Consider the following 20,105-nt stretch of genomic DNA (forward strand, 5'->3'; position numbering starts at 1 on the left):
TAAGTCTGATAATGACATCACAATTTGTAAATTAAGCTATAGTATGATTACAGAGTGTAGACTGAATAAAAAGTGCTTTCCTATGGATTGAAGTTTGTATTTTCTTAAGCTTTGCATTCCAAAATGGGCTAGCATTCTTTATTTCCAATGGGCACATTAAGCTACTTCCCCAATATATATTTTTTTGTGTTAAAAGTTATTCATACACAACTTGGTAAAACATACTAAATTTAATACATAATGGATTACATCCTGGGATTATCTTTTTCAACAATCTGTAAATTTACAATTAAAAATTGTGTATTAGATTTTTTAGATTGATTTTGCTTAGATTTGCATATACTCCTTGTCTAAATTGTCTATTTTTATACTATTAGTAGATGCCTTAATCTTTGTTATTATCCTATCTAATATTTATTTTTATTTTGTAATGTGGAAAGAAACTGGAGCATTTTTATGATACCCATGCTTCAAGTGACTCTATGTCTTAAGCTTTTTTTTGAAAAATGAAATGCTATAAAAACAAAATATGATCTGTGCTTTGAGGTACATTTGCCAGTTTTGTGTTTGCTTGCAGTAACATCCGTGGCCGGTTAGCTCAGTTGGTTAGAGCGTGGTGCTAATAACGCCAAGGTCACGGGTTCGATCCCCGTATGGGCCATTTGCTTTTCTTGATTGACAAGAATGGAATAAGCTCATCGGTGGAGTGCATGAATACTTGAAAACATCATAGACACATATATCACAAAATCTCTTCAAATACATATCAGAAGCCAGTGGGAGTGTCATCCTTTGGCTGATGAAGATTTTTCTCTACATGGCTCAGTGACTTTTGTCTCAAATCAAGCAATATGGCATAACTAAGATATGCAAGGGCAAATTAATTAGTTATTATATTGCTGCTCAAACATAGAGGGCACTAGGTGTTACTAGAAGAAGAAGAAGATATGTGCTCCCCTCTCATTAGTGCACACTGAAGTAAAAAAAAATGGAGAATTTCTAAAGACCAGAGCACAAGTAATGGATCTCTGCATTCTTATTGCATCTTTTCTTATTTCCAAATATTTGACATACTTCTGATTTGATAAGTTTAAAAATGAGTTTAAACAAAGGACACCACTGAAGATGATGGAATTTATATGAATTTTAAATGAAGATTTGCAATACTCATACATTGAATGAAACTGGAGCTTTGAACAAAAGGAAAATAAACAATGTTAGCTCCCACGAGATATTAATTCAGATTACTAGATTCAAAGTCCAGGGTGCTAACAATTACACCATGGAACCCTCACCTGAGCAATGGCATCTACTGAAGTGCGCTCATCTTTTAAATGCAAAGAAAAGAAATTCAATACTTTATATTATTTCAAGTTTCTAATAAGCTCAGGGATGCAATAGGTATTATGTAGAATATTTGTCCAAACCCAATGATAATATATAAAAAGTAACCTATTTTTTAAAGGAGAAGATAGATACTAGAAACCTAAATGCCTAGGACCAATTTCAGTTGGAGCATCACCCCTTATGTTATCCTAGCATTGAATTGACAGTTTTTCTGTATTTCCATATTTGCATATCAGCCACTTACAATTGTTTCAAGCTTTATAACAGAGGACTGCCTTTTTTATAGACCAAGGATGAAAGTCTCTTGTGAATTAAGTCTGATAATGACATCACAATTTGTAAATTAAGCTATAGTATGATTACAGAGTGTAGACTGAATAAAAAGTGCTTTCCTATGGATTGAAGTTTGTATTTTCTTAAGCTTTGCATTCCAAAATGGGCTAGCATTCTTTATTTCCAATGGGCACATTAAGCTACTTCCCCAATATATATTTTTTTGTGTTAAAAGTTATTCATACACAACTTGGTAAAACATACTAAATTTAATACATAATGGATTACATCCTGGGATTATCTTTTTCAACAATCTGTAAATTTACAATTAAAAATTGTGTATTAGATTTTTTAGATTGATTTTGCTTAGATTTGCATATACTCCTTGTCTAAATTGTCTATTTTTATACTATTAGTAGATGCCTTAATCTTTGTTATTATCCTATCTAATATTTATTTTTATTTTGTAATGTGGAAAGAAACTGGAGCATTTTTATGATACCCATGCTTCAAGTGACTCTATGGCTTAAGCTTTTTTTTGAAAAATGAAATGCTATAAAAACAAAATATGATCTGTGCTTTGAGGTACATTTGCCAGTTTTGTGTTTGCTTGCAGTAACATCTGTGGCCGGTTAGTTCAGTTGGTTAGAGCGTGGTGCTAATAACGCCAAGGTCACGGGTTCGATTCCCGTATGGGCCATTTGCTTTTCTTGATGGACAAGAATGGAATAAGCTCATCGGTGGAGTGCATGAATACTTGAAAACATCATAGACACATATATCACAAAATCTCTTCAAATACATATCAGAAGCCAGTGGGAGTGTCATCCTTTGGCTGATGAAGATTTTTCTCTACATGGCTCAGTGACTTTTGTCTCAAATCAAGCAATATGGCATAACTAAGATATGCAAGGGCAAATTAATTAGTTATTATATTGCTGCTCAAACATAGAGGGCACTAGGTGTTACTAGAAGAAGAAGAAGATATGTGCTCCCCTCTCATTAGTGCACACTGAAGTAAAAAAAAATGGAGAATTTCTAAAGACCAGAGCACAAGTAATGGATCTCTGCATTCTTATTGCATCTTTTCTTATTTCCAAATATTTGACATACTTCTGATTTGATAAGTTTAAAAATGAGTTTAAACAAAGGACACCACTGAAGATGATGGAATTTATATGAATTTTAAATGAAGATTTGCAATACTCATACATTGAATGAAACTGGAGCTTTAAAAAAAAAGAAAATAAACAATGTTAGCTCCCACGAGATATGAATTCAGATTACTAGATTCAAAGTCCAGGGTGCTAACAATTACACCATGGAACCCTCACCTGAGCAATGGCATCTACTGAAGTGCGCTCATCTTTTAAATGCAAAGAAAAGAAATTCAATACTTTATATATATTATTTCAAGTTTCTAATAAGCTCAGGGATGCAATAGGTATTATGTAGAATATTTGTCCAAACCCAATGATAATATATAAAAAGTAACCTATTTTTTAAAGGAGAAGATAGATTCTAGAAACCTAAATGCCTAGGACCAATTTCAGTTGGAGCATCACCCCTTATGTTATCCTAGCATTGAATTGACAGTTTTTCTGTATTTCCATATTTGCATATCAGCCACTTACAATTGTTTCAAGCTTTATAACAGAGGACTGCCTTTTTTATAGACCAAGGATGAAAGTCTCTTGTGAGTTAAGTCTGATAATGACATCACAATTTGTAAATTAAGCTATAGTATGATTACAGAGTGTAGACTGAATAAAAAGTGCTTTCCTATGGATTGAAGTTTGTATTTTCTTAAGCTTTGCATTCCAAAATGGGCTAGCATTCTTTATTTCCAATGGGCACATTAGGCTACTTCCCCAATATATATTTTTTTGTGTTAAAAGTTATTCATACACAACTTGGTAAAACATACTAAATTTAATACATAATGGATTACATCCTGGGATTATCTTTTTCAACAATCTGTAAATTTACAATTAAAAATTGTGTATTAGATTTTTTAGATTGATTTTGCTTAGATTTGCTTATACTCCTTGTCTAAATTGTCTATTTTTATACTATTAGTAGATGCCTTAATCTTTGTTATTATCCTATCTAATATTTATTTTTATTTTGTAATGTGGAAAGAAACTGGAGCATTTTTATGATACCCATGCTTCAAGTGACTCTATGGCTTAAGCTTTTTTTTGAAAAATTAAATGCTATAAAAACAAAATATGATCTGTGCTTTGAGGTACATTTGCCAGTTTTGTGTTTGCTTGCAGTAACATCTGTGGCCGGTTAGCTCAGTTGGTTAGAGCGTGGTGCTAATAATGCCAAGGTCACGGGTTCGATTCCCGTACGGGCCATTTGCTTTTCTTGATGGACAAGAATGGAATAAGCTCATCGGTGGAGTGCATGAATACTTGAAAACATCATAGACACATATATCACAAAATCTCTTCAAATACATATCAGAAGCCAGTGGGAGTGTCATCCTTTGGCTGATGAAGATTTTTCTCTACATGGCTCAGTGACTTTTGTCTCAAATCAAGCAATATGGCATAACTAAGATATGCAAGGGCAAATTAATTAGTTATTATATTGCTGCTCAAACATAGAGGGCACTAGGTGTTACTAGAAGAAGAAGAAGATATGTGCTCCCCTCTCATTAGTGCACACTGAAGTAAAAAAAAATGGAGAATTTCTAAAGACCAGAGCACAAGTAATGGATCTCTGCATTCTTATTGCATCTTTTCTTATTTCCAAATATTTGACATACTTCTGATTTGATAAGTTTAAAAATGAGTTTAAACAAAGGACACCACTGAAGATGATGGAATTTATATGAATTTTAAATGAAGATTTGCAATACTCATACATTGAATGAAACTGGAGCTTTGAACAAAAGGAAAATAAACAATGTTAGCTCCCACGAGATATGAATTCAGATTACTAGATTCAAAGTCCAGGGTGCTAACAATTACACCATGGAACCCTCACCTGAGCAATGGCATCTACTGAAGTGCGCTCATCTTTTAAATGCAAAGAAAAGAAATTCAATACTTTATATATATTATTTCAAGTTTCTAATAAGCTCAGGGATGCAATAGGTATTATGTAGAATATTTGTCCAAACCCAATGATAATATATAAAAAGTAACCTATTTTTTAAAGGAGAAGATAGATACTAGAAACCTAAATGCCTAGGACCAATTTCAGTTGGAGCATCACTCCTTATGTTATCCTAGCATTGAATTGACAGTTTTTCTGTATTTCCATATTTGCATATCAGCCACTTACAATTGTTTCAAGCTTTATAACAGAGGACTGCCTTTTTTATAGACCAAGGATGAAAGTCTCTTGTGAGTTAAGTCTGATAATGACATCACAATTTGTAAATTAAGCTATAGTATGATTACAGAGTGTAGACTGAATAAAAAGTGCTTTCCTATGGATTGAAGTTTGTATTTTCTTAAGCTTTGCATTCCAAAATGGGCTAGCATTCTTTATTTCCAATGGGCACATTAAGCTACTTCCCCAATATATATTTTTTTGTGTTAAAAGTTATTCATACACAACTTGGTAAAACATACTAAATTTAATACATAATGGATTACATCCTGGGATTATCTTTTTCAACAATCTGTAAATTTACAATTAAAAATTGTGTATTAGATTTTTTAGATTGATTTTGCTTAGATTTGCATATACTCCTTGTCTAAATTGTCTATTTTTATACTATTAGTAGATGCCTTAATCTTTGTTATTATCCTATCTAATATTTATTTTTATTTTGTAATGTGGAAAGAAACTGGAGCATTTTTATGATACCCATGCTTCAAGTGACTCTATGGCTTAAGCTTTTTTTTGAAAAATGAAATGCTATAAAAACAAAATATGATCTGTGCTTTGAGGTACACTTGCCAGTTTTGTGTTTGCTTGCAGTAACATCTGTGGCCGGGTAGCTCAGTTGGTTAGAGCGTGGTGCTAATAACGCCAAGGTCATGGGTTCGATCCCTGTATGGGCCATTTGCTTTTCTTGATGGACAAGAATGGAATAAACTCATCGGTGGAGTGCATGAATACTTGAAAACATCATAGACACATATATCACAAAATCTCTTCAAATACATATCAGAAGCCAGTGGGAGTGTCATCCTTTGGCTGATGAAGATTTTTCTCTACATGGCTCAGTGACTTTTGTCTCAAATCAAGCAATATGGCATAACTAAGATATGCAAGGGCAAATTAATTAGTTATTATATTGCTGCTCAAACATAGAGGGCACTAGGTGTTACTAGAAGAAGAAGAAGATATGTGCTCCCCTCTCATTAGTGCACACTGAAGTAAAAAAAAAAATGGAGAATTTCTAAAGACCAGAGCACAAGTAATGGATCTCTGCATTCTTATTGCATCTTTTCTTATTTCCAAATATTTGACATACTTCTGATTTGATAAGTTTAAAAATGAGTTTAAACAAAGGACACCACTGAAGATGATGGAATTTATATGAATTTTAAATGAAGATTTGCAATACTCATACATTGAATGAAACTAGAGCTTTGAACAAAAGGAAAATAAACAATGTTAGCTCCCACGAGATATGAATTCAGATTACTAGATTCAAAGTCCAGGGTGCTAACAATTACACCATGGAACCCTCACCTGAGCAATGACATCTACTGAAGTGCGCTCATCTTTTAAATGCAAAGAAAAGAAATTCAATACTTTATATATATTATTTCAAGTTTCTAATAAGCTCAGGGATGCAATAGGTATTATGTAGAATATTTGTCCAAACCCAATGATAATATATAAAAAGTAACCTATTTTTTAAAGGAGAAGATAGATACTAGAAACCTAAATGCCTAGGACCAATTTCAGTTGGAGCATCACCCCTTATGTTATCCTAGCATTGAATTGACAGTTTTTCTGTATTTCCATATTTGCATATCAGCCACTTACAATTGTTTCAAGCTTTATAACAGAGGACTGCCTTTTTTATAGACCAAGGATGAAAGTCTCTTGTGAGTTAAGTCTGATAATGACATCACAATTTGTAAATTAAGCTATAGTATGATTACAGAGTGTAGACTGAATAAAAAGTGCTTTCCTATGGATTGAAGTTTGTATTTTCTTAAGCTTTGCATTCCAAAATGGGCTAGCATTCTTTATTTCCAATGGGCACATTAAGCTACTTCCCCAATATATATTTTTTTGTGTTAAAAGTTATTCATACACAACTTGGTAAAACATACTAAATTTAATACATAATGGATTACATCCTGGGATTATCTTTTTCAACAATCTGTAAATTTACAATTAAAAATTGTGTATAAGATTTTTTAGATTGATTTTGCTTAGATTTGCATATGTCCTTGTATAAATTGTCTATTTTTATACTATTAGTAGATGCCTTAATCTTTGTTATTATCCTATCTAATATTTATTTTTATTTTGTAATGTGGAAAGAAACTGGAGCATTTTTATGATACCCATGCTTCAAGTGACTCTATGGCTTAAGCTTTTTTTTGAAAAATGAAATGCTATAAAAACAAAATATGATCTGTGCTTTGAGGTACATTTGCCAGTTTTGTGTTTGCTTGCAGTAACATCTGTGGCCGGTTAGCTCAGTTGGTTAGAGCGTGGTGCTAATAACGCCAAGGTCACGGGTTCGATCCCCGTATGGGCCATTTGCTTTTCTTGATGGACAAGAATGGAATAAGCTCATCGGTGGAGTGCATGAATACTTGAAAACATCATAGACACATATATCACAAAATCTCTTCAAATACATATCAGAAGCCAGTGGGAGTGTCATCCTTTGGCTGATGAAGATTTTTCTCTACATGGCTCAGTGACTTTTGTCTCAAATCAAGCAATATGGCATAACTAAGATATGCAAGGGCAAATTAATTAGTTATTATATTGCTGCTCAAACATAGAGGGCACTAGGTGTTACTAGAAGAAGAAGAAGATATGTGCTCCCCTCTCATTAGTGCACACTGAAGTAAAAAAAAATGGAGAATTTCTAAAGACCAGAGCACAAGTAATGGATCTCTGCATTCTTATTGCATCTTTTCTTATTTCCAAATATTTGACATACTTCTGATTTGATAAGTTTAAAAATGAGTTTAAACAAAGGACACCACTGAAGATGATGGAATTTATATGAATTTTAAATGAAGATTTGCAATACTCATACATTGAATGAAACTGGAGCTTTGAACAAAAGGAAAATAAACAATGTTAGCTCCCACGAGATATGAATTCAGATTACTAGATTCAAAGTCCAGGGTGCTAACAATTACACCATGGAACCCTCACCTGAGCAATGGCATCTACTGAAGTGCGCTCATCTTTTAAATGCAAAGAAAAGAAATTCAATACTTTATATATATTATTTCAAGTTTCTAATAAGCTCAGGGATGCAATAGGTATTATGTAGAATATTTGTCCAAACCCAATGATAATATATAAAAAGTAACCTATTTTTTAAAGGAGAAGATAGATACTAGAAACCTAAATGCCTAGGACCAATTTCAGTTGGAGCATCACCCCTTATGTTATCCTAGCATTGAATTGACAGTTTTTCTGTATTTCCATATTTGCATATCAGCCACTTACAATTGTTTCAAGCTTTATAACAGAGGACTGCCTTTTTTATAGACCAAGGATGAAAGTCTCTTGTGAGTTAAGTCTGATAATGACATCACAATTTGTAAATTAAGCTATAGTATGATTACAGAGTGTAGACTGAATAAAAAGTGCTTTCCTATGGATTGAAGTTTGTATTTTCTTAAGCTTTGCATTCCAAAATGGGCTAGCATTCTTTATTTCCAATGGGCACATTAAGCTACTTCCCCAATATATATTTTTTTGTGTTAAAAGTTATTCATACACAACTTGGTAAAACATACTAAATTTAATACATAATGGATTACATCCTGGGATTATCTTTTTCAACAATCTGTAAATTTACAATTAAAAATTGTGTATTAGATTTTTTAGATTGATTTTGCTTAGATTTGCATATACTCCTTGTCTAAATTGTCTATTTTTATACTATTAGTAGATGCCTTAATCTTTGTTATTATCCTATCTAATATTTATTTTTATTTTGTAATGTGGAAAGAAACTGGAGCATTTTTATGATACCCATGCTTCAAGTGACTCTATGTCTTAAGCTTTTTTTTGAAAAATGAAATGCTATAAAAACAAAATATGATCTGTGCTTTGAGGTACATTTGCCAGTTTTGTGTTTGCTTGCAGTAACATCCGTGGCCGGTTAGCTCAGTTGGTTAGAGCGTGGTGCTAATAACGCCAAGGTCACGGGTTCGATCCCCGTATGGGCCATTTGCTTTTCTTGATTGACAAGAATGGAATAAGCTCATCGGTGGAGTGCATGAATACTTGAAAACATCATAGACACATATATCACAAAATCTCTTCAAATACATATCAGAAGCCAGTGGGAGTGTCATCCTTTGGCTGATGAAGATTTTTCTCTACATGGCTCAGTGACTTTTGTCTCAAATCAAGCAATATGGCATAACTAAGATATGCAAGGGCAAATTAATTAGTTATTATATTGCTGCTCAAACATAGAGGGCACTAGGTGTTACTAGAAGAAGAAGAAGATATGTGCTCCCCTCTCATTAGTGCACACTGAAGTAAAAAAAAATGGAGAATTTCTAAAGACCAGAGCACAAGTAATGGATCTCTGCATTCTTATTGCATCTTTTCTTATTTCCAAATATTTGACATACTTCTGATTTGATAAGTTTAAAAATGAGTTTAAACAAAGGACACCACTGAAGATGATGGAATTTATATGAATTTTAAATGAAGATTTGCAATACTCATACATTGAATGAAACTGGAGCTTTGAACAAAAGGAAAATAAACAATGTTAGCTCCCACGAGATATTAATTCAGATTACTAGATTCAAAGTCCAGGGTGCTAACAATTACACCATGGAACCCTCACCTGAGCAATGGCATCTACTGAAGTGCGCTCATCTTTTAAATGCAAAGAAAAGAAATTCAATACTTTATATTATTTCAAGTTTCTAATAAGCTCAGGGATGCAATAGGTATTATGTAGAATATTTGTCCAAACCCAATGATAATATATAAAAAGTAACCTATTTTTTAAAGGAGAAGATAGATACTAGAAACCTAAATGCCTAGGACCAATTTCAGTTGGAGCATCACCCCTTATGTTATCCTAGCATTGAATTGACAGTTTTTCTGTATTTCCATATTTGCATATCAGCCACTTACAATTGTTTCAAGCTTTATAACAGAGGACTGCCTTTTTTATAGACCAAGGATGAAAGTCTCTTGTGAATTAAGTCTGATAATGACATCACAATTTGTAAATTAAGCTATAGTATGATTACAGAGTGTAGACTGAATAAAAAGTGCTTTCCTATGGATTGAAGTTTGTATTTTCTTAAGCTTTGCATTCCAAAATGGGCTAGCATTCTTTATTTCCAATGGGCACATTAAGCTACTTCCCCAATATATATTTTTTTGTGTTAAAAGTTATTCATACACAACTTGGTAAAACATACTAAATTTAATACATAATGGATTACATCCTGGGATTATCTTTTTCAACAATCTGTAAATTTACAATTAAAAATTGTGTATTAGATTTTTTAGATTGATTTTGCTTAGATTTGCATATACTCCTTGTCTAAATTGTCTATTTTTATACTATTAGTAGATGCCTTAATCTTTGTTATTATCCTATCTAATATTTATTTTTATTTTGTAATGTGGAAAGAAACTGGAGCATTTTTATGATACCCATGCTTCAAGTGACTCTATGGCTTAAGCTTTTTTTTGAAAAATGAAATGCTATAAAAACAAAATATGATCTGTGCTTTGAGGTACATTTGCCAGTTTTGTGTTTGCTTGCAGTAACATCTGTGGCCGGTTAGTTCAGTTGGTTAGAGCGTGGTGCTAATAACGCCAAGGTCACGGGTTCGATTCCCGTATGGGCCATTTGCTTTTCTTGATGGACAAGAATGGAATAAGCTCATCGGTGGAGTGCATGAATACTTGAAAACATCATAGACACATATATCACAAAATCTCTTCAAATACATATCAGAAGCCAGTGGGAGTGTCATCCTTTGGCTGATGAAGATTTTTCTCTACATGGCTCAGTGACTTTTGTCTCAAATCAAGCAATATGGCATAACTAAGATATGCAAGGGCAAATTAATTAGTTATTATATTGCTGCTCAAACATAGAGGGCACTAGGTGTTACTAGAAGAAGAAGAAGATATGTGCTCCCCTCTCATTAGTGCACACTGAAGTAAAAAAAAATGGAGAATTTCTAAAGACCAGAGCACAAGTAATGGATCTCTGCATTCTTATTGCATCTTTTCTTATTTCCAAATATTTGACATACTTCTGATTTGATAAGTTTAAAAATGAGTTTAAACAAAGGACACCACTGAAGATGATGGAATTTATATGAATTTTAAATGAAGATTTGCAATACTCATACATTGAATGAAACTGGAGCTTTAAAAAAAAAGAAAATAAACAATGTTAGCTCCCACGAGATATGAATTCAGATTACTAGATTCAAAGTCCAGGGTGCTAACAATTACACCATGGAACCCTCACCTGAGCAATGGCATCTACTGAAGTGCGCTCATCTTTTAAATGCAAAGAAAAGAAATTCAATACTTTATATATATTATTTCAAGTTTCTAATAAGCTCAGGGATGCAATAGGTATTATGTAGAATATTTGTCCAAACCCAATGATAATATATAAAAAGTAACCTATTTTTTAAAGGAGAAGATAGATTCTAGAAACCTAAATGCCTAGGACCAATTTCAGTTGGAGCATCACCCCTTATGTTATCCTAGCATTGAATTGACAGTTTTTCTGTATTTCCATATTTGCATATCAGCCACTTACAATTGTTTCAAGCTTTATAACAGAGGACTGCCTTTTTTATAGACCAAGGATGAAAGTCTCTTGTGAGTTAAGTCTGATAATGACATCACAATTTGTAAATTAAGCTATAGTATGATTACAGAGTGTAGACTGAATAAAAAGTGCTTTCCTATGGATTGAAGTTTGTATTTTCTTAAGCTTTGCATTCCAAAATGGGCTAGCATTCTTTATTTCCAATGGGCACATTAGGCTACTTCCCCAATATATATTTTTTTGTGTTAAAAGTTATTCATACACAACTTGGTAAAACATACTAAATTTAATACATAATGGATTACATCCTGGGATTATCTTTTTCAACAATCTGTAAATTTACAATTAAAAATTGTGTATTAGATTTTTTAGATTGATTTTGCTTAGATTTGCTTATACTCCTTGTCTAAATTGTCTATTTTTATACTATTAGTAGATGCCTTAATCTTTGTTATTATCCTATCTAATATTTATTTTTATTTTGTAATGTGGAAAGAAACTGGAGCATTTTTATGATACCCATGCTTCAAGTGACTCTATGGCTTAAGCTTTTTTTTGAAAAATTAAATGCTATAAAAACAAAATATGATCTGTGCTTTGAGGTACATTTGCCAGTTTTGTGTTTGCTTGCAGTAACATCTGTGGCCGGTTAGCTCAGTTGGTTAGAGCGTGGTGCTAATAATGCCAAGGTCACGGGTTCGATTCCCGTACGGGCCATTTGCTTTTCTTGATGGACAAGAATGGAATAAGCTCATCGGTGGAGTGCATGAATACTTGAAAACATCATAGACACATATATCACAAAATCTCTTCAAATACATATCAGAAGCCAGTGGGAGTGTCATCCTTTGGCTGATGAAGATTTTTCTCTACATGGCTCAGTGACTTTTGTCTCAAATCAAGCAATATGGCATAACTAAGATATGCAAGGGCAAATTAATTAGTTATTATATTGCTGCTCAAACATAGAGGGCACTAGGTGTTACTAGAAGAAGAAGAAGATATGTGCTCCCCTCTCATTAGTGCACACTGAAGTAAAAAAAAATGGAGAATTTCTAAAGACCAGAGCACAAGTAATGGATCTCTGCATTCTTATTGCATCTTTTCTTATTTCCAAATATTTGACATACTTCTGATTTGATAAGTTTAAAAATGAGTTTAAACAAAGGACACCACTGAAGATGATGGAATTTATATGAATTTTAAATGAAGATTTGCAATACTCATACATTGAATGAAACTGGAGCTTTGAACAAAAGGAAAATAAACAATGTTAGCTCCCACGAGATATGAATTCAGATTACTAGATTCAAAGTCCAGGGTGCTAACAATTACACCATGGAACCCTCACCTGAGCAATGGCATCTACTGAAGTGCGCTCATCTTTTAAATGCAAAGAAAAGAAATTCAATACTTTATATATATTATTTCAAGTTTCTAATAAGCTCAGGGATGCAATAGGTATTATGTAGAATATTTGTCCAAACCCAATGATAATATATAAAAAGTAACCTATTTTTTAAAGGAGAAGATAGATACTAGAAACCTAAATGCCTAGGACCAATTTCAGTTGGAGCATCACTCCTTATGTTATCCTAGCATTGAATTGACAGTTTTTCTGTATTTCCATATTTGCATATCAGCCACTTACAATTGTTTCAAGCTTTATAACAGAGGACTGCCTTTTTTATAGACCAAGGATGAAAGTCTCTTGTGAGTTAAGTCTGATAATGACATCACAATTTGTAAATTAAGCTATAGTATGATTACAGAGTGTAGACTGAATAAAAAGTGCTTTCCTATGGATTGAAGTTTGTATTTTCTTAAGCTTTGCATTCCAAAATGGGCTAGCATTCTTTATTTCCAATGGGCACATTAAGCTACTTCCCCAATATATATTTTTTTGTGTTAAAAGTTATTCATACACAACTTGGTAAAACATACTAAATTTAATACATAATGGATTACATCCTGGGATTATCTTTTTCAACAATCTGTAAATTTACAATTAAAAATTGTGTATTAGATTTTTTAGATTGATTTTGCTTAGATTTGCATATACTCCTTGTCTAAATTGTCTATTTTTATACTATTAGTAGATGCCTTAATCTTTGTTATTATCCTATCTAATATTTATTTTTATTTTGTAATGTGGAAAGAAACTGGAGCATTTTTATGATACCCATGCTTCAAGTGACTCTATGGCTTAAGCTTTTTTTTGAAAAATGAAATGCTATAAAAACAAAATATGATCTGTGCTTTGAGGTACACTTGCCAGTTTTGTGTTTGCTTGCAGTAACATCTGTGGCCGGGTAGCTCAGTTGGTTAGAGCGTGGTGCTAATAACGCCAAGGTCATGGGTTCGATCCCTGTATGGGCCATTTGCTTTTCTTGATGGACAAGAATGGAATAAACTCATCGGTGGAGTGCATGAATACTTGAAAACATCATAGACACATATATCACAAAATCTCTTCAAATACATATCAGAAGCCAGTGGGAGTGTCATCCTTTGGCTGATGAAGATTTTTCTCTACATGGCTCAGTGACTTTTGTCTCAAATCAAGCAATATGGCATAACTAAGATATGCAAGGGCAAATTAATTAGTTATTATATTGCTGCTCAAACATAGAGGGCACTAGGTGATACTAGAAGAAGATATGTGCTCCCCTCTCATTAGTGCACACTGAAGTAAAAAAAATGGAGAATTTCTAAAGACCAGAGCACAAGTAATGGATCTCTGCATTCTTATTGCATCTTTTCTTATTTCCAAATATTTGACATACTTCTGATTTGATAAGTTTAAAAATGAGTTTAAACAAAGGACACCACTGAAGATGATGGAATTTATATGAATTTTAAATGAAGATTTGCAATACTCATACATTGAATGAAACTGGAGCTTTGAACAAAAGGAAAATAAACAATGTTAGCTCCCACGAGATATGAATTCAGATTACTAGATTCAAAGTCCATGGTGCTAACAATTACACCATGGAACCCTCACCTGAGCAATGGCATCTACTGAAGTGCGCTCATCTTTTAAATGCAAAGAAAAGAAATTCAATACTTTATATATATTATTTCAAGTTTCTAATAAGCTCAGGGATGCAATAGGTATTATGTAGAATATTTGTCCAAACCCAATGATAATATATAAAAAGTAACCTATTTTTTAAAGGAGAAGATAGATACTAGAAACCTAAATGCCTAGGACCAATTTCAGTTGGAGCATCACCCCTTATGTTATCCTAGCATTGAATTGACAGTTTTTCTGTATTTCCATATTTGCATATCAGCCACTTACAATTGTTTCAAGCTTTATAACAGAGGACTGCCTTTTTTATAGACCAAGGATGAAAGTCTCTTGTGAGTTAAGTCTGATAATGACATCACAATTTGTAAATTAAGCTATAGTATGATTACAGAGTGTAGACTGAATAAAAAGTGCTTTCCTATGGATTGAAGTTTGTATTTTCTTAAGCTTTGCATTCCAAAATGGGCTAGCATTCTTTATTTCCAATGGGCACATTAAGCTACTTCCCCAATATATATTTTTTTGTGTTAAAAGTTATTCATACACAACTTGGTAAAACATACTAAATTTAATACATAATGGATTACATCCTGGGATTATCTTTTTCAACAATCTGTAAATTTACAATTAAAAATTGTGTATTAGATTTTTTAGATTGATTTTGCTTAGATTTGCATATACTCCTTGTCTAAATTGTCTATTTTTATACTATTAGTAGATGCCTTAATCTTTGTTATTATCCTATCTAATATTTATTTTTATTTTGTAATGTGGAAAGAAACTGGAGCATTTTTATGATACCCATGCTTCAAGTGACTCTATGGCTTAAGCTTTTTTTTGAAAAATGAAATGCTATAAAAACAAAATATGATCTGTGCTTTGAGGTACATTTGCCAGTTTTGTGTTTGCTTGCAGTAATATCTGTGGCCGGTTAGCTCAGTTGGTTAGAGCGTGGTGCTAATAACGCCAAGGTCACGGGTTCGATCCCCGTATGGGCCATTTGCTTTTCTTGATGGACAAGAATGGAATAAGCTCATCGGTGGAGTGCATGAATACTTGAAAACATCATAGACACATATATCACAAAATCTCTTCAAATACATATCAGAAGCCAGTGGGAGTGTCATCCTTTGGCTGATGAAGATTTTTCTCTACATGGCTCAGTGACTTTTGTCTCAAATCAAGCAATATGGCATAACTAAGATATGCAAGGGCAAATTAATCAGTTATAATATTGCTGCTCAAACATAGAGGGCACTAGGTGTTACTAGAAGAAGAAGAAGAAGATATGTGCTCCCCTCTCATTAGTGCACACTGAAGTAAAAAAAAAATGGAGAATTTCTAAAGACCAGAGCACAAGTAATGGATCTCTGCATTCTTATTGCATCTTTTCTTATTTCCAAATATTTGACATACTTCTGATTTGATAAGTTTAAAAATGAGTTTAAACAAAGGACACCACTGAAGATGATGGAATTTATATGAATTTTAAATGAAGATTTGCAATACTCATACATTGAATGAAACTGGAGCTTTGAACAAAAGGAAAATAAACAATGTTAGCTCCCACGAGATATTAATTCAGATTACTAGATTCAAAGTCCAGGGTGCTAACAATTACACCATGGAACCCTCACCTGAGCAATGGCATCTACTGAAGTGCGCTCATCTTTTAAATGCAAAGAAAAGAAATTCAATACTTTATATATATTATTTCAAGTTTCTAATAAGCTCAGGGATGCAATAGGTATTATGTAGAATATTTGTCCAAACCCAATGATAATATATAAAAAGTAACCTATTTTTTAAAGGAGAAGATAGATACTAGAAACCTAAATGCCTAGGACCAATTTCAGTTGGAGCATCACCCCTTATGTTATCCTAGCATTGAATTGACAGTTTTTCTGTATTTCCATATTTGCATATCAGCCACTTACAATTGTTTCAAGCTTTATAACAGAGGACTGCCTTTTTTATAGACCAAGGATGAAAGTCTCTTGTGAGTTAAATCTGATAATGACATCACAATTTGTAAATTAAGCTATAGTATGATTACAGAGTGTAGACTGAATAAAAAGTGCTTTCCTATGGATTGAAGTTTGTATTTTCTTAAGCTTTGCATTCCAAAATGGGCTAGCATTCTTTATTTCCAATGGGCACATTAAGCTACTTCCCCAATATATATTTTTTTGTGTTAAAAGTTATTCATACACAACTTGGTAAAACATACTAAATTTAATACATAATGGATTACATCCTGGGATTATCTTTTTCAACAATCTGTAAATTTACAATTAAAAATTGTGTATTAGATTTTTTAGATTGATTTTGCTTAGATTTGCATATACTCCTTGTCTAAATTGTCTATTTTTATACTATTAGTAGATGCCTTAATCTTTGTTATTATCCTATCTAATATTTATTTTTATTTTGTAATGTGGAAAGAAACTGGAGCATTTTTATGATACCCATGCTTCAAGTGACTCTATGGCTTAAGCTTTTTTTTGAAAAATGAAATGCTATAAAAACAAAATATGATCTGTGCTTTGAGGTACATTTGCCAGTTTTGTGTTTGCTTGCAGTGATATCTGTGGCCGGTTAGCTCAGTTGGTTAGAGCGTGGTGCTAATAACGCCAAGGTCACGGGTTTGATCCCCGTATGGGCCATTTGCTTTTCTTGATGGACAAGAATGGAATAAGCTCATCGGTGGAGTGCATGAATACTTGAAAACATCATAGACACATATATCACAAAATCTCTTCAAATACATATCAGAAGCCAGTGGGAGTGTCATCCTTTGGCTGATGAAGATTTTTCTCTACATGGCTCAGTGACTTTTGTCTCAAATCAAGCAATATGGCATAACTAAGATATGCAAGGGCAAATTAATCAGTTATTATATTGCTGCTCAAACATAGAGGGCACTAGGTGTTACTAGAAGAAAAAGAAGAAGAAGATATGTGCTCCCCTCTCATTAGTGCACACTGAAGTAAAAAAAAATGGAGAATTTCTAAAGACCAGAGCACAAGTAATGGATCTCTGCATTCTTATTGCATCTTTTCTTATTTCCAAATATTTGACATACTTCTGATTTGATAAGTTTAAAAATGAGTTTAAACAAAGGACACCACTGAAGATGATGGAATTTATATGAATTTTAAATGAAGATTTGCAATACTCATACATTGAATGAAAATGGAGCTTTGAACAAAAGGAAAATAAACAATGTTAGCTCCCACGAGATATGAACTCAGATTACTAGATTCAAAGTCCAGGGTGCTAACAATTACACCATGGAACCCTCACCTGAGCAATGGCATCAACTGAAGTGTGCTCATCTTTTAAATGCAAAGAAAAGAAATTCAATACTTTATATATATTATTTCAAGTTTCTAATAAGCTCAGGGATGCAATAGGTATTATGTAGAAAATTTGTCCAAAACCAATGATAATATATAAAAAGTAACCTATTTTTTAAAGGAGAAGATAGATACTAGAAACCTAAATGCCTAGAACCAATTTCAGTTGGAACATCACCCCTTATGTTATCCTAGCATTGAATTGACAGTTTTTCTGTATTTCCATATTTGCATATCAGCCACTTACAATTGTTTCAAGCTTTATAAGAGAGGACTGCCTTTTTTATAGACCAAGGATGAAAGTCTCTTGTGAGTTAAGTCTGATAATGACATCACAATTTGTAAATTAAGCTATAGTATGATTACAGAGTGTAGACTGCATAAAAAGTGCTTTCCTATGGATTGAAGTTTGTATTTTCTTAAGCTTTGCATTCCAAAATGGGCTAGCATTCTTTATTTCCAATGGGCACATTAAGCTACTTCCCCAATATATATTTTTTGTGTTAAAAGTTATTCATACACAACTTGGTAAAACATACTAAATTTAATACATAATGGATTACATCCTGGGATTATCTTTTTCAACAATCTGTTAATTTACAATTAAAAATTGTGTATTAGATTTTTTAGATTGATTTTGCTTAGATTTGCATATACTCCTTGTCTAAATTGTCTATTTTTATACTATTAGTAGATGCCTTAATATTTGTTATTATCCTATCTAATATTTATTTTTATTTTGTAATGTGGAAAGAAACTGGAGCATTTTTATGATACCCATGCTTCAAGTGACTCTATGGCTTAAGCTTTTTTTTTTTGAAAAATTAAATGCTATAAAAACAAAATATGATCTGTGCTTTGAGGTACATTTGCCAGTTTTGTGTTTGCTTGCAGTGATATCTGTGGCCGGTTAGCTCAGTTGGTTAGAGCGTGGTGCTAAGAACACCAAGGTCACGGGTTCGATCCCCGTATGGGCCATTTGCTTTTCTTGATGGACAAGAATGGAATAAGCTCATCGGTGGAGTGCATGAATACTTGAAAACATCATAGACACATATATCACAAAATCTCTTCAAATACATATCAGAAGCCAGTGGGAGTGTCATCCTTTGGCTGATGAAGATTTTTCTCTACATGGCTCAGTGACTTTTGTCTCAAATCAAGCAATATGGCATAACTAAGATATGCAAGGGCAAATTAATCAGTTATTATATTGCTGCTCAAACATAGAGGGCACTAGGTGTTACTAGAAGAAAAAGAAGAAGAAGATATGTGCTCCCCTCTCATTAGTGCACACTGAAGTAAAAAAAAATGGAGAATTTCTAAAGACCAGAGCACAAGTAATGGATCTCTGCATTCTTATTGCATCTTTTCTTATTTCCAAATATTTGACATACTTTTGATTTGATAAGCTTAAAAATGAGTTTAAACAAAGGACACCACTGAAGATGATGGAATTTATATGAATTTTAAATGAAGATTTGCAATACTCATACATTGAATGAAAATGGAGCTTTGAACAAAAGGAAAATAAACAATGTTAGCTCCCATGAGATATGAACTCAGATTACTAGATTCAAAGTCCAGGGTGCTAACAATTACACCATGGAACCCTCGCCTGAGCAATGGCATCTACTGAAGTGCGCTCATCTTTTAAATGCAAAGAAAAGAAATTCAATACTTTATATATATTATTTCCAGTTTCTAATAAGCTCAGGGATGCAATAGGTATTATGTAGAATATTTGTCCAAAACCAATGATAATATATAAAAAGTAACCTATTTTTTAAAGGAGAAGATAGATACTAGAAACCTAAATGCCTAGGACCAATTTCAGTTGGAACATCACCCCTTATGTTATCCTAGCATTGAATTGACAGTTTTTCTGTATTTCCATATTTGCATATCAGCCACTTACAATTGTTTCAAGCTTTATAAGAGAGGACTGCCTTTTTTATAGACCAAGGATGAAAGTCTCTTGTGAGTTAAGTCTGATAATGACATCACAATTTGTAAATTAAGCTATAGTATGATTACAGAGTGTAGACTGCATAAAAAGTGCTTTCCTATGGATTGAAGTTTGTATTTTCTTAAGCTTTGCATTCCAAAATGGGCTAGCATTCTTTATTTC

At 32.8% G+C, this 20,105-nt stretch overlaps 12 non-coding genes across 12 annotated transcripts; all 12 read left to right on the top strand.

The window, feature by feature from the left end:
* The first annotated feature begins 587 nt into the window (after positions 1–587).
* TRNAI-AAU (transfer RNA isoleucine (anticodon AAU)) lies at positions 588–661 on the top strand. Its single transcript has one exon. It is a non-coding gene; the product is annotated as a tRNA-Ile (tRNA).
* A 1,585-nt stretch (positions 662–2,246) lies between these two features.
* Positions 2,247–2,320, top strand: TRNAI-AAU (transfer RNA isoleucine (anticodon AAU)). The gene has a single exon. It is a non-coding gene; the product is annotated as a tRNA-Ile (tRNA).
* Positions 2,321–3,909: 1,589 nt separating this feature from the next.
* TRNAI-AAU (transfer RNA isoleucine (anticodon AAU)) lies at positions 3,910–3,983 on the top strand. The gene has a single exon. It is a non-coding gene; the product is annotated as a tRNA-Ile (tRNA).
* A 1,589-nt stretch (positions 3,984–5,572) lies between these two features.
* On the top strand, positions 5,573–5,646 carry TRNAI-AAU (transfer RNA isoleucine (anticodon AAU)). Its single transcript has one exon. It is a non-coding gene; the product is annotated as a tRNA-Ile (tRNA).
* Positions 5,647–7,236: 1,590 nt separating this feature from the next.
* Positions 7,237–7,310, top strand: TRNAI-AAU (transfer RNA isoleucine (anticodon AAU)). Its single transcript has one exon. It is a non-coding gene; the product is annotated as a tRNA-Ile (tRNA).
* Positions 7,311–8,899: 1,589 nt separating this feature from the next.
* TRNAI-AAU (transfer RNA isoleucine (anticodon AAU)) lies at positions 8,900–8,973 on the top strand. Its single transcript has one exon. It is a non-coding gene; the product is annotated as a tRNA-Ile (tRNA).
* Positions 8,974–10,558: 1,585 nt separating this feature from the next.
* Positions 10,559–10,632, top strand: TRNAI-AAU (transfer RNA isoleucine (anticodon AAU)). The gene has a single exon. It is a non-coding gene; the product is annotated as a tRNA-Ile (tRNA).
* A 1,589-nt stretch (positions 10,633–12,221) lies between these two features.
* Positions 12,222–12,295, top strand: TRNAI-AAU (transfer RNA isoleucine (anticodon AAU)). The gene has a single exon. It is a non-coding gene; the product is annotated as a tRNA-Ile (tRNA).
* Positions 12,296–13,884: 1,589 nt separating this feature from the next.
* Positions 13,885–13,958, top strand: TRNAI-AAU (transfer RNA isoleucine (anticodon AAU)). The gene has a single exon. It is a non-coding gene; the product is annotated as a tRNA-Ile (tRNA).
* Positions 13,959–15,540: 1,582 nt separating this feature from the next.
* Positions 15,541–15,614, top strand: TRNAI-AAU (transfer RNA isoleucine (anticodon AAU)). Its single transcript has one exon. It is a non-coding gene; the product is annotated as a tRNA-Ile (tRNA).
* A 1,593-nt stretch (positions 15,615–17,207) lies between these two features.
* On the top strand, positions 17,208–17,281 carry TRNAI-AAU (transfer RNA isoleucine (anticodon AAU)). Its single transcript has one exon. It is a non-coding gene; the product is annotated as a tRNA-Ile (tRNA).
* A 1,597-nt stretch (positions 17,282–18,878) lies between these two features.
* On the top strand, positions 18,879–18,952 carry TRNAL-AAG (transfer RNA leucine (anticodon AAG)). Its single transcript has one exon. It is a non-coding gene; the product is annotated as a tRNA-Leu (tRNA).
* Positions 18,953–20,105: the final 1,153 nt, after the last annotated feature.

Source organism: Pseudophryne corroboree, unplaced genomic scaffold (assembly GCF_028390025.1).
Source record: "Pseudophryne corroboree isolate aPseCor3 unplaced genomic scaffold, aPseCor3.hap2 scaffold_822, whole genome shotgun sequence".
Lineage (NCBI taxonomy): Eukaryota > Metazoa > Chordata > Amphibia > Anura > Myobatrachidae > Pseudophryne > Pseudophryne corroboree.